Below are 12,039 nucleotides of genomic sequence, written 5' to 3'. Positions count from 1 at the left end.
ACCCTCTCGCTCTCATCTTGTTATGACCCTCCTCCCTAACGGAGGCATCCGTATGCCCCAGTTAGTACTACTGAATGTTGACCCCTAGTGTCTAAATACTGGTTTGTGTGAGGGATGGTGAGCTTAATGTTGGCTATTTAAAGTTCCTCAGGTACTTTCTAACTGTCACTACTCTATTCAGTTGTTAGTGATCTAATAGGATTTGGGATGGTGCCTGACAAATACTGTGTTTGATTCAGGTTTCTTCTAACACACAACAGGGTTCAGTCTCCTGTGGCCTGCGCTCACTGTGAATCGTAGTCAATTAACGCTTTTTGTTATTTGCATCCAATGTTATGGCTGTCAATGATCAGTTTGGTCTCTCCAAATGGTATAATATGATTTGATTATCATTTGCATTTCTTCCCTGTAGGAATATAAATACAGCGTATCACACAACTGAGTCTTCCTATTCCCCTAGGCCCCTTCTCGTCCCATGTGATTCTCCCGCAGAACACAGCCCCCAAGGTCAGGATCAGAAAGTGTCTGCCTTTCCCTGGCCACTTGTGAGAGACTTTAGGTAGGGGCTTTGTGAGGACTCTGTGGGTTTCAACACATACCCTTCCCCTAAAGACCTGACCTCCTGGTCCAGGCTCCTTTTCTCCTTCTCCACCATTAGCCTAACCCACCATTCATAGTGGTTCCACACGCTTTCCAGTCCCAGACTGGGTACTATGAAAATGTTTCTTCTATCACCCAAGAATTTTGAGGAGAATATGAATAATGCATTTTCTCAGTTTGTTGGTCAGAATTTTTTATTGATTTCAGTTTTATTTGTGCCACTTAAAAAACCCACTAATCAAAATGATGAATTGCACTGCCTAAGACGGGGTAGGAAGATTGGGTATTACTGCCACTAATACCGACATGGGATTCCCCAAAATAGTAATATTAAGTAAAGTTAAGCAGTGCCCTGCTACGTGTCCATGAACACAACCTATAGTCTTTTCTCCTAGGTTTTCCCAATGTGCTGGAATAACATCTGCTTGTCCTGCAGAACCTCGAATCCCTGTATCTAACTGTCCCCTGATTATTTTCCCTTGCAGTACTACAGAGACACGATGCATGTTGTTTTCTTCAGTACAACACATTACATCAGGGCTACCTTTAGATTCAGTTTGGGAGGAATGTGTGGGTATCGTATTGTCATCAGAAAATTCACAGTTTTCTTCATCCCACTCATTCCTCAAGGTGGATGGAAGTTGGGATGTATTTCGATAGACAGGATGTGTATTTAAACTTGAAGATGAAACTTTATAATAATCAGTAGTTGACATTTATTTAGGGTTAACTGGTAGAGATCCTTGATGTGGTTCATTTTATCACAACAGTACTGCTTAGATACAATATTTATATTAAGAATCTGGTCAGCCTCTGAACTCCATGAATCATCGGATGGTTCTTTCCAATGGGATCAAGGTTGGGAGCAAAACATCCATCCTTTTTAAGTGGATCCTTTTCAAAACAATGCAACCTGTTTTCCCTCCCTTCTTCCTTTTTGATAAACCCACAGATAGTTTCATTAGTTCCGCACCTAGAGGGAAGTGATCTTGACTGCTGATGCAGATTTTAAGCTCTTCATCTTTTCTCGTTTCCAAGATTCCCAAGCAACATCATATATCAGCGTCCAACTCTATCTCCTCTATATATTCCACAGGGATTTGTTGTTAGATTGAGAGGTATGACTATAGTTTGGGGGAATACTTTAAATCTGGTTCCCTGATCAAGCATAATGTAGGCAGATATATATACTGGACATTCTCCTTCTAATAATAGGGAAAACAGCATCTTATCCTTCCCAGGAACTCTGGGGAAAGTATATATGGCATATATTCCCTTATACTGGCTGTCTGATTGGAGTAATAGCTTGTCCTGAGAGTTTATAAAAATGTAGCCCCACATTAATTTTAAGAGGCCACTGAGTACAAAGGATTTCTCTTATTCTCCCGGTCCCTTTGATGGAAAGAGGACAAGAATTAATTTCCTCCCCGTTAAGGGAGATATTAGAACCAGGAGGTATATGCTTTATAAAGAGGGGGGTTGGCTGTACCAATCTTCTTATGACTCAATCTCTGTTTGATCAGATCCCCTGTTTGAATCAACGTGATTCCAATCCCACTACTGACAGCATATGTGAGGGATCAGAAATGTGAGGCGGACAACTTTGTGAAGGTTTTTTCAAAATATGCCATTTTATTAACTCAAAAGGTTGGATAAACACCTCACTGTCCTTGCCCTGATGAGGATTTCCATGTATAAAATAAACTAAAGGAAATACTCTAACAAAAGGTTTCTGTCCCTCACACGTGTATATATACAATGATATGATATGGCATTTATAACGCGCCTATATACAAGTGTTTCAAGGCCCAACGAGGCAAGGGAGGGGGACCAATCTGAAGACAGAAAACACAAAAAGGTAAGGTATGGCATTTCAAAAGCATCACATAAAATAGTTAAATTCACAATATGATAACTGTCTCTCCTTATATTCTGGGTGAATTTCCCTTCCCCAGATTCGAGAAGGATGCGGTTCAACAGTGTCAAAATAATAGGGAAAACCTGTCTTGTAGCAAAGTTCCAACACAGATCTTTGTGATTCCAACTTGAGAAAATGGTTTCCAACACTTCAGAATTGTTCAACCGAGGTTCTTTCTCTTCCACTTGTAATAGTAAGGACCTTCTTTGCTTAAACCAAGAACACTTCCTTAGTTCATCAACATACATTGTCTTTGTCAGCGTTGTCCTACTACAACATATTTGTTTAGAAACACTTATATACTTCTACAGCACGTTATATAACACTTTCTTCAGCAATGAAAGTTTGTCAGGATGATTCGTTAACACCACTTCATAACATTTCATCAACTTCCACCTGGATTACTTCCATGCCAGGCCTTCTACTTCAATTACACCTGGTTTACTCCCATGCCAGGCCTACTACTTCCAGGTTCTCTGTTTTGTTTGGGTATACTGCCCTGCCTGAACAGCATAAAGTGTTATTACAATCTCTGATCTGGTACACTCCCAAGCCAGGTCAGCAAATTACAAACAACAAGTGCCTCTGTGGTTGAGATCAGCTTACAACAACTTCACAGTTTCTCTTGCTTTACAAAACCAGGTTTTAAGCAACTCTTCAGGGAAGACAAGATTCATATTGGTCTTCTTTATTATACTGTTGTGCCCTCCAAAGCCTCTGCAAGTTATGTTCTTCTCCTTCTGAATAACCTTTACCAGAAGGGCCTCCTTCTTGCCACTTTGGTTTCTCCACTTCTTCATCAACCAAACACTGATATGGTTTTATTCTGCTTCTTCTTGGCTTTGGTAATGTGCGTTTATACCAGCTTCTGTTATGCACTTCTTTAAAGATGGGCAATAAGCTTTACACACTCTGGGACTTTCATTTGCCCAATTCTGACTTTGACAATGTTTGGTGGTTTTGAATTGCCTTGCTTTAAATTTCTTTTGGCTTGGCTTTTGATAGTTTGCATTGGGTTCTGAAATGATTGCCCCTCCGTGTTGTTGGGTTTTAAATAAACGTGCATGCTTAAGGTTACAGTCAATTGATCTTACAAAATAATGTTTTCTCCACTTTCTGTCAGTTTGGTATTCAAAATGGCCTTCTTTCAGATTTCCCACTCTATTGGCCTATGTTTACGCCATGGTGGTTGGCGGACTTACCGCCCCATTCCGACCTTGGCGGGGCGGTAAGTCCCCAATCCCCATTTACCCTTCCCCATTCCCATTTTTGCCCCATAGGGCACATTATTCAAGTGTTCAGAAGGACTCACTTGAATAGTGTGCTAACTGGAACATTGAATAAACTTAAAAAGCATGTTAAATGGGCCAATGAAGGCACCTGTAAAAGTCTGCCAGGTTTCACTGTAGGAAAATGCCTTATGGAGGGAAAGGACCTCCTAGCTCTTGTCCTACCAATTCTCTGTAGTTATTTTTAATCTTTTCTGCCATGGGGGTCCAGTCAACACCCTTGGGATACCCTTATGGCATGGATGGGTGGGGGTACACCCTTGTACCTGTTATGTGTGTTTTTGGGCACCTGTGTGTTGAGCATGGGCTGGTGGCAACTACATGCTGACTTGGCAGTGGCCCTGAGTGTCCTCCATTTTTGGGATACCCAGGCCCTGCTATAGGAATCAATGGATTCCCACTCAAAGGCAAGATGGCCACTGTGGCCACTTGGTTTATATTGACTTTTACCTAGTTTCCCAAAGTTCTGGGAAGCCCTGTCTCTGTCCCTTCCTCCTGAATGGCTGTTGGGTAGAAACACCATACATGTCTCTATTGTTCCCTTTCCCCATGACTGGCTGCTGGGTGGAAATTCCATGCATGGCTCAGGGGCTGCCTCCTGCCAGACTGACTGGAGCTTTCCCAGGTGTTGTGTGTTGTGACTACAACCAGGGGGTCGGACATGTGTCTGGTTTATGTGTGTGTGACACAATAAATGAGACATCCCTGACTTAAGCTGACATTAATGCAGTGAAGTATGCCTAAAGGCTGGGTACTTGCCCCAATCCACATTTTTTGTTATGGGTGTCTGGGTGGAGTAAACAGCTTGAATGCCTGTGAGCATGATTGGCTGGCTGCCTGCATGAATGCCCTTCTGTGTGATTGGCCTGAGTGAATGGGGAACATCTGTGTATATCTGGGGACATCTCACTTACCAATTTGTTAATTAGCTGAAGTTGAAGCTGAAGCAAGAAGAAGCTGTTCTTTGAAGCCCAGCTGGTGGAGAGGTCTGCTGCTGCAATTTCTTCAAGTAGTCTGAAAGCTGTCATGTCTCCCAAGGACTGATCCAGAGAAGACCTGCAACGGAGACCTCTCCCCGAGCTACGAGGGACCATTGTGCAAAGCTGCTGCTCTTCACCAAAGTATCCTGGAAGCAAGTTCTGTGTGCCTGCCGTCCGGAGAAGGGGTCTTTGAAGTCCAGAAGAGGAGTTCCAGACATTCTGCGAATAAGTATTAGAAGTACAAAGTGTTATTACTTATCTATGTATATATTTGGTAGAGGTAGCAAACTTTATTACTTAACATACCTAACACAGTGTGTGGACATTCCTTTGTGGGGGCTTTGGGGCAACACTGTACTTAAGAACCTGCCTGTATCACGTCCTGAAAGCTTAAGCCTGGCTGCTCGTCCACTGTTACCAAATTGAGAGCATTGCTGGGGTGTTCTGTGCCTTTGCCTGACGAAATGTGGACCGCTTTGCAACTTCTACAAACAGGAATCTTCCTCTTTATGCATCCAGGGATGGCCTCAGAGCGTCCTCCCTGGGAGACACCCTTGAGATCTTGTGGCACAATGTGAGGGCTTATGCTTTTCCTCCATTGCCTCTGATTCATCTGTCACTCTGCAAGCTCAGGAGTGCATCGAATTGCACGCTTCTGTTCATAGTTCCTTGGTGGCCAGCCAGATTCTGTTTTTTAGAACTTCAGCATCTGTCGATTCTTCCTCCGATTAGATTGCCGCTGATTCCTGGCCTTCTTCACCCGAGCGATCAGGAGCTGTGGCACCCATCCCCACAATCATTCAGCTTGGCGGCCTGCTTCCTGAGTTCAGATCTTAAGCGCAGTTGAATCTGTCCGAGGACAATATGCGCATTATCCAAGCTGCCAGGAAACCTTCTACGAAGGCTCAATATAGGAGCAAATGGCTCTGGTTTTTCCACTGGTGCTTAGCAAGGCATCTCCACCCCAGACACGCTACGGTTGACACTGTTCTATCCTTTGTGTCTCACCTTGCAGCCTCTGGCATTCATATTCTGTGTTGCAGAACTTTTTTTATATACCATTGCGGTCTACCTGTCCACAGATAGCTGTTCCTTCTCATTGACTAATCCAGACATCAAAAGGCATTTTGCTAGACTCATCCATCTTTTCCCGCCAGTACGCACTCCTCATCCCAAATGGGATTTCAATGTGGTCCACATTGCTTTATGCCATAAGCCGTTTGAACCCATGGCCACTACTGATCTTAAGTACCTTTCTTGGAAGGTTGCTTTTCTGATTGCCATTACATCGGTGAGGAGAGTAAGCTAACTCCAAGCTCTTTCTGTGGAACATCCATTCCTCACTTTCCACAAGGTTAAAGTTGTGCTTCACACTCATTCTTCCTTCCTTCCTAAGGTGGTTACTGAGTTTCATTTGAATCAGTCTACCTCCTTACCAGTCTTCTTCCCAAACCCAGCATCTGATGCCGAGAGAGTTTTACACAATTTGGACGTCAGGCGAGCCCTAAAGGTTTAACTCGATAGAACGGGGGAGCTCAGAAGCTCCTAACAACTGTTACGTTCGGTGACCCTGAAGGGAAACCAGCCTCCAAAGCATCAATTTCCTGTTGGATTGCCTCGTGCATTTCAGAGGCCTATAAGATCCAAGGCCTTCAACCACCTAAGGGCATCCATGCTGATCTAGTCCATGGCAAAGCGGCTGCTGTTGCCTTCCAAAAGTATGTTCCTTGGGAGTCCATTACCAAGGCGGCTACGTGGGCCTCCCCATCAGCTTTCTGCAAGCATTACTGCTTAGACCTGAGCTCCAGGGCTGATGCCTAATTTGGCCAGGCTGTCCCCAAAAACTTGTTTCAGTGAAGGGATTTTCCATCCACCCGTACTACCTCTGGTTGTGCTTAGGAATCTCCCACAAGTATGGAGGAAAGGGGACATGACATAGGAGTATAACAAAGTTACTCACTGTAGTGACTATCTTACTCCTAGCCATAGTCCCCTTTCCTCCATACGGCCGCCTGCCGTCCTCTCTAGAATGCATTCTCTATTATTGCTTAAATGGTCTCAAATCTGGCGATAGAAAAGGACTGAAGAGCGATGCGCAGGGTGGACCTCAGGAGGGCAGGGTTACGGGCACGTGTGGTGGGCCCATGTAAAAATAGAAGAAGGACATGCATTTACTTTTTGTTGATGCTTTTTGACAAAAGTGCTCCGGTCCCATCCCGAAGGACGGAATGTCCCACAAGTATGGAGGAAAGGGGACTATGGACTAGGAGTAAGGTAGTCACTATAGTGAATTACTTTGTTATTTTTGCACACATTTTGTGTTTCTATAATGTTCTAGTTGGAAAACACTGCAAAGTTTTAAATGTTCCAGTGAGCACACTTTTCATTTTTTCCATAATGTCACCGTCTTCAAACTTTCTAATTCTTCCTAATGCTCTAGTATTATATTAAATAACAAGTTCCATGTTATAAATTCCCAGGTTACATATGCCGCACTTTGTAATTTTGCATAAAGGCCCCTGAGCCGTTGAAAGCACCCACAATGCCTCAGTATAAACATGGTGCAATATTGCATAACGCCCATTTCGATTTACTACAAGGTCTCATGTAATTCACCTCACAGGTTTTCCTAAATCCAGCATGCACACTGTTCAGTCTTCCAAAATGTCCCCATTAGTACACTTTGCAAGTTTCCCTCATGCCCTACTTAGCACACACTGCAGGACTCCATAATGCCCCAGAGGATAGACGGGAAGGCAGTGGAGAGGATGTTCACAACTTGTTTGATTTACGTCCCCTTCTAACTCTCTCAGCTCCAGTTCCCAAGATCTAAATGTGGTTCGCAGCTGAAGCATCCGCCCCCTGACTAGGGCAACATTGGTTGCTACTGGGCTTAATGAGGCCTCGCCGACACAGGGCCCGAGGGTTTCTTTTTAGTTGCCTGTGCAGCACAGCTTTAACTACTGCATATCTAAAAGAAGTTTCCATCACAAGCTGGCGACTGAGGAGGATTAAATAAATAAAAATATCTTAGTTCCCTGTGGGGGATGCTAAGAGTTACTCTGACATGATTCCATGGGAGTGCAATGGCACTAGTTCTCTGTAACAGTAGCTGCTGGTTATACATCTCTGTGCTGTAGATCTAAACAAGTCTCCTAAATTCAGTAGTTTCCGATCCCTGCTTTAAAGGTGAGGTTCAGATGCTAGATCAAGAATTCATTGGATGATGTAAGACTCGCATCCTGGGCTGTAGCCATTCACTGCTGTAAGAAGGGATGTGCAAACATTGATAATCCACAGGCGGTGGTCCAATTGCTGTAATCGCATGCAGAATAGCTCCTGAAGGTCTGCACATGCCAGTCCTGCAGCATCTGCTGCCACCGGCATTCCTTGAGTTCTCGTTTCGGGGCCTCAGGTGTGTGGCGGATATTGTGTGAATTTTCTGTAGAATTACTACCAAACCCGTTTACCATTGCTGGCACTCGGGCCGAGTGGCAGTAAGCCAGTGCTAATGCTCATTTTTGCAATTCGTAGGTCTCCATCTTGATTTTTCTGGATTTACCACGGACGGCAATTCCGCCGTAGTAAATCCACCGATTTTTAGAAGTAGGGTGTTGACAGTTTCAGCGCGCAAACAGACAACAAAATATCACAGTTATTTGTCAAACCATAGTTCCCCTGCTCATTAGTCAGCACGTTTACACTGGTTGGTGTGCACACAAGTGCGAACCTCTAGTTTTCTGAGCAGAATTAGGTGTAAGCATTACCGGGTAAGCTCCAAGCCACCACGATGCCAATGCAGATTTCCGCTTATAACCCTTCACCATTTTGATTTTTGATTTTGATTTTGAGTAATTTATTACGCGCACCAGACGGAGTCAACCATATTCGGGTGTAGATGGCAACTTTAAGAATTCGCGGATTTCATAAGAGAAGAAAAAGAAGACATCTGAGGATTTAATTTAGTTTACCTGTTTACATTTATCAAAATAGAAAGGTTTTCAATCTCTTTCTAAAGAGCTCCAGGCTTTCACACTTTCTAATTTCAAGAGGAAGTTGATTTCAAATTTTAGGAATACTATTTTATCAGCTAGATATGCGGGGGCCAGCCCTTTAATGCATTTAAACACTAGGCATGCCATCTTAAATGTAATCCTATCTTCCACCATCAGCCAGTGGAGTGATTTCCGCATAGATGACACATGATCACTTTTCTTTAGGTTTCCAATGGCTCTCGCTGCTGCATTTTGTGGTCTTTGAAGTCTCATCATTTGCTTCTGAGGAATCCCTGCTAGCAAACTATTATAGTAATCTAGGTGGGGGTTGGTCATTGCCCCCACCACCACTGCTCTATCTTCTATTGGGATATAGGGGAGTATTTTTCTTAATGATCGAAGTGCAAAGTGAACTGTTTTCACTTTGGCCCCTACTTGGGCATCACAGTTTAAATTGCTTGCCACCAGCAACCAAGGTTTTTTACTTTTTTAACATATTGCAGTTGTTCTCCAAGAATCATAGGGGGAGAGCTTTGAGTTTCTGAAGTTTTTTTGTTCTTTGAACTAAACAGTATGACTTCCGTTTTAGCAGCGTTTAATTGTAGATGGTTGTTATTCATCCATTCATTAAGTTCCTTCATACATTGATTAGTTCGTTCAAAGTCCTCTTCACTATTTTGTAGCTCAATATATAGTTGCGTGTCATCCGCATATGAATGAAATAGCAAACCATATTTCCTAAAAATCCTAAAAACTGGCCGAAAATAAAGATTAAAAATAAGTAGGGACAGAGACGAGCCCTGTGGAAGCCCGCAATCAAGTTCCACCATTTGTGAGATGAAGCCATCGGGTATAACCCTTTGAGTTCTCTCTTTAAGAAATGATTCAAACCACTTCACAACTTGTTCAGAGGCTTTCGCCACCTGCTTAATCCGTTCTGCCATCACCTGATGATTCACAGTGTCGAAAGCCGCGGAGAGATCCAACATTAATAACACTGTGGATCCTCCCCTATCGGCTACCTCCACTAAATCATCATGCATAATACCATAAAGAAGTCCCGAGGCTCCAGAGAGTGACAAGCTATAGGACTCCATGAAATGGGGAGTTACCAGCATCTCTGGTAATACTGGGATATCGGGTGGCAGAGACGGTACGGAAGGTCCACGGTATCCCGCTGGAATTACCGGCGGGATACCGGGGGAACTCATAATGAGCCCCAATACCTTCCCAAGATTCTGTTTTCAAAGGATACTGGAGAATAGAGGGCAGTCTGTTAGAGGGTTCAATCATAGTCTTTACTGGTTCTGCATGATGAATGTAATTTACTTCATTGTTTTGAACAGAACACAAAGACTGTTGTGTGGAGTTTGTTAATTCTTGCAAATCAGTCCCCCATCTCTAGGGGTATCGTTTTGTCTGGCACAGCCTGAAGAGCAACTGAGACAGCTTTAGTATTCTTACTCGGAACCCTCAGAAACCCCCCTTCTGGAGTGCAATAAACAGCACACCTGAGCTTACACAACCGGCCTCTACCCAGCAGATTAACGGGGGACAAGGGTCTGAGGAGGACCCTGGCAGGACACACATCACAGTGGGAGATTCTGTAACCGGGAGTGCCACAGCGAAGTTAGATATTCCTACCACCTACACAGTGTCGGACGATTAAGGCACGTCCGGGAAACGTTCCGATCGTATGGCAGACTTGCTAGCACCGGTGCCTCAGGTACAAGAATTAGAAGTTTCCATCTGCCTCACATTGTACATACAGGCCCCCTGGGTATCAACGGACTGACGGTGAGGGTATCCGCCGGGCTGAGTCACAATGGTTCGTGGTTGCTGGAGGTACTCGAGGCTGGTTGGGGGATAAATGTGGTGCATCGTGGTTCGGGTAGCGGCCAGGTGCATTCACGGTGGGGTTCGGGAAAAGAATTGCTGCACCCACTGTGGGGTTTGGAGTTGATTCCGGCTCTTGCACATTTGGGAACATGGTCCGCAGAGGCCTGCAGGCTGGATTATTTGCAGTAATGATTTACCGATGGATCAAAATGAGGGCGCTGCTGACACGGATATCCCCACTCTTCCTGATATCTTTGCTCTCCCTGCTAAGCTGGAGGGGGAGTTCATCTGCCCCTGTCCAAAAGCATCCCCTAATTCCACCCCTTACCACAAAGGGTGCTTGTACCTGTCCTTGTACCTTTTGTAACTGTAAAGTCAAGAGCTTCTTCTCGATATTGTCCTTCTTTTGTTCCTGGCACGTCACACAATGATTCCCAACTGAGACTAATCCCAATAAATGCCCATTTTGTCCTATACAGATTGTTTTCAAATGGGCTTGTATCTTTGGTAATACACACGTTTGCTATTGCTTCCTGGACTGTCTCGTCGGGTTTGGTGATGCCTGAATGCTGTGTAATCACTATCTTCAACCAGTCCAGACATCATGCTGGCACTGAGCCCTTAGTCTGTTTATAGTTCCCGATTTGACCTCAGTCAGTCTTTCAGGGACATATCTCAAGAATGCCTGTAATTAACCCCTTCCTGGCCTGTCCAGGGACATCTCCAGTGCCAGGAACTGTGGCTGGCAAATTAGTATGCTGGGTAAGTCTGTGCCTACCCTCTGGAGACATTATCACCCTCATAAGCTGATTCATATCCAACCACGCGCGGTTATTACAATGTTTGACAGGGAGTATCTCCTCGATAAAATGCTGAGGCTCCTCCCTAATATTTAGCCAAATCATGCAAATCCCCAGGAGTCCTGTGAAGATGAAGAGTAAGCAAACAAGGAGCCTTTCCTTCGGCTGCCGGAGGTTCCGGCATCTGTCTGAGCGGTGCCTGAAGAAGCCACGTAGCATCTGCCTCACACGGGGTACCTTCCCTTGTCAGTGTACAAGCTGCAGGTGCGCTGGCCATCGACATAAGCCCAGAGGTGCCTGAGGAGTCAGGGCCTGGCTGCACTGGTGCAGTTGATACCTGTATATGCTGTGGTCTTCTGGCAGGTGCCTGCGCGTTTGCTGGCATTGGGGCATTCGGACCTGCCACTTGCCCCCCGACATTAGGGAAAATCAATAACATCTTCAGCGGATTCTTCATCCTGCTTCTGTTCTTCTTTTTCAGCTATTATCTGGGGCTCTGTAAAGTGGATGACCCACCAGACCCTTTCCCTCTTAGGAATGTAATCCGTGCTCTCAATTGATCCTTGGAATCCTTCAGCCACATAGGATGCTTAATCAGGGCCATCTTAAGCACTTTTA

Source organism: Ambystoma mexicanum, chromosome 4p (genome assembly GCF_040938575.1).
Source record: "Ambystoma mexicanum isolate Mex_15411 chromosome 4p, UKY_AmexF1_1, whole genome shotgun sequence".
NCBI classification, from domain to species: Eukaryota; Metazoa; Chordata; class Amphibia; order Caudata; family Ambystomatidae; genus Ambystoma; species Ambystoma mexicanum.
This window is presented reverse-complemented; position numbering follows the sequence as displayed.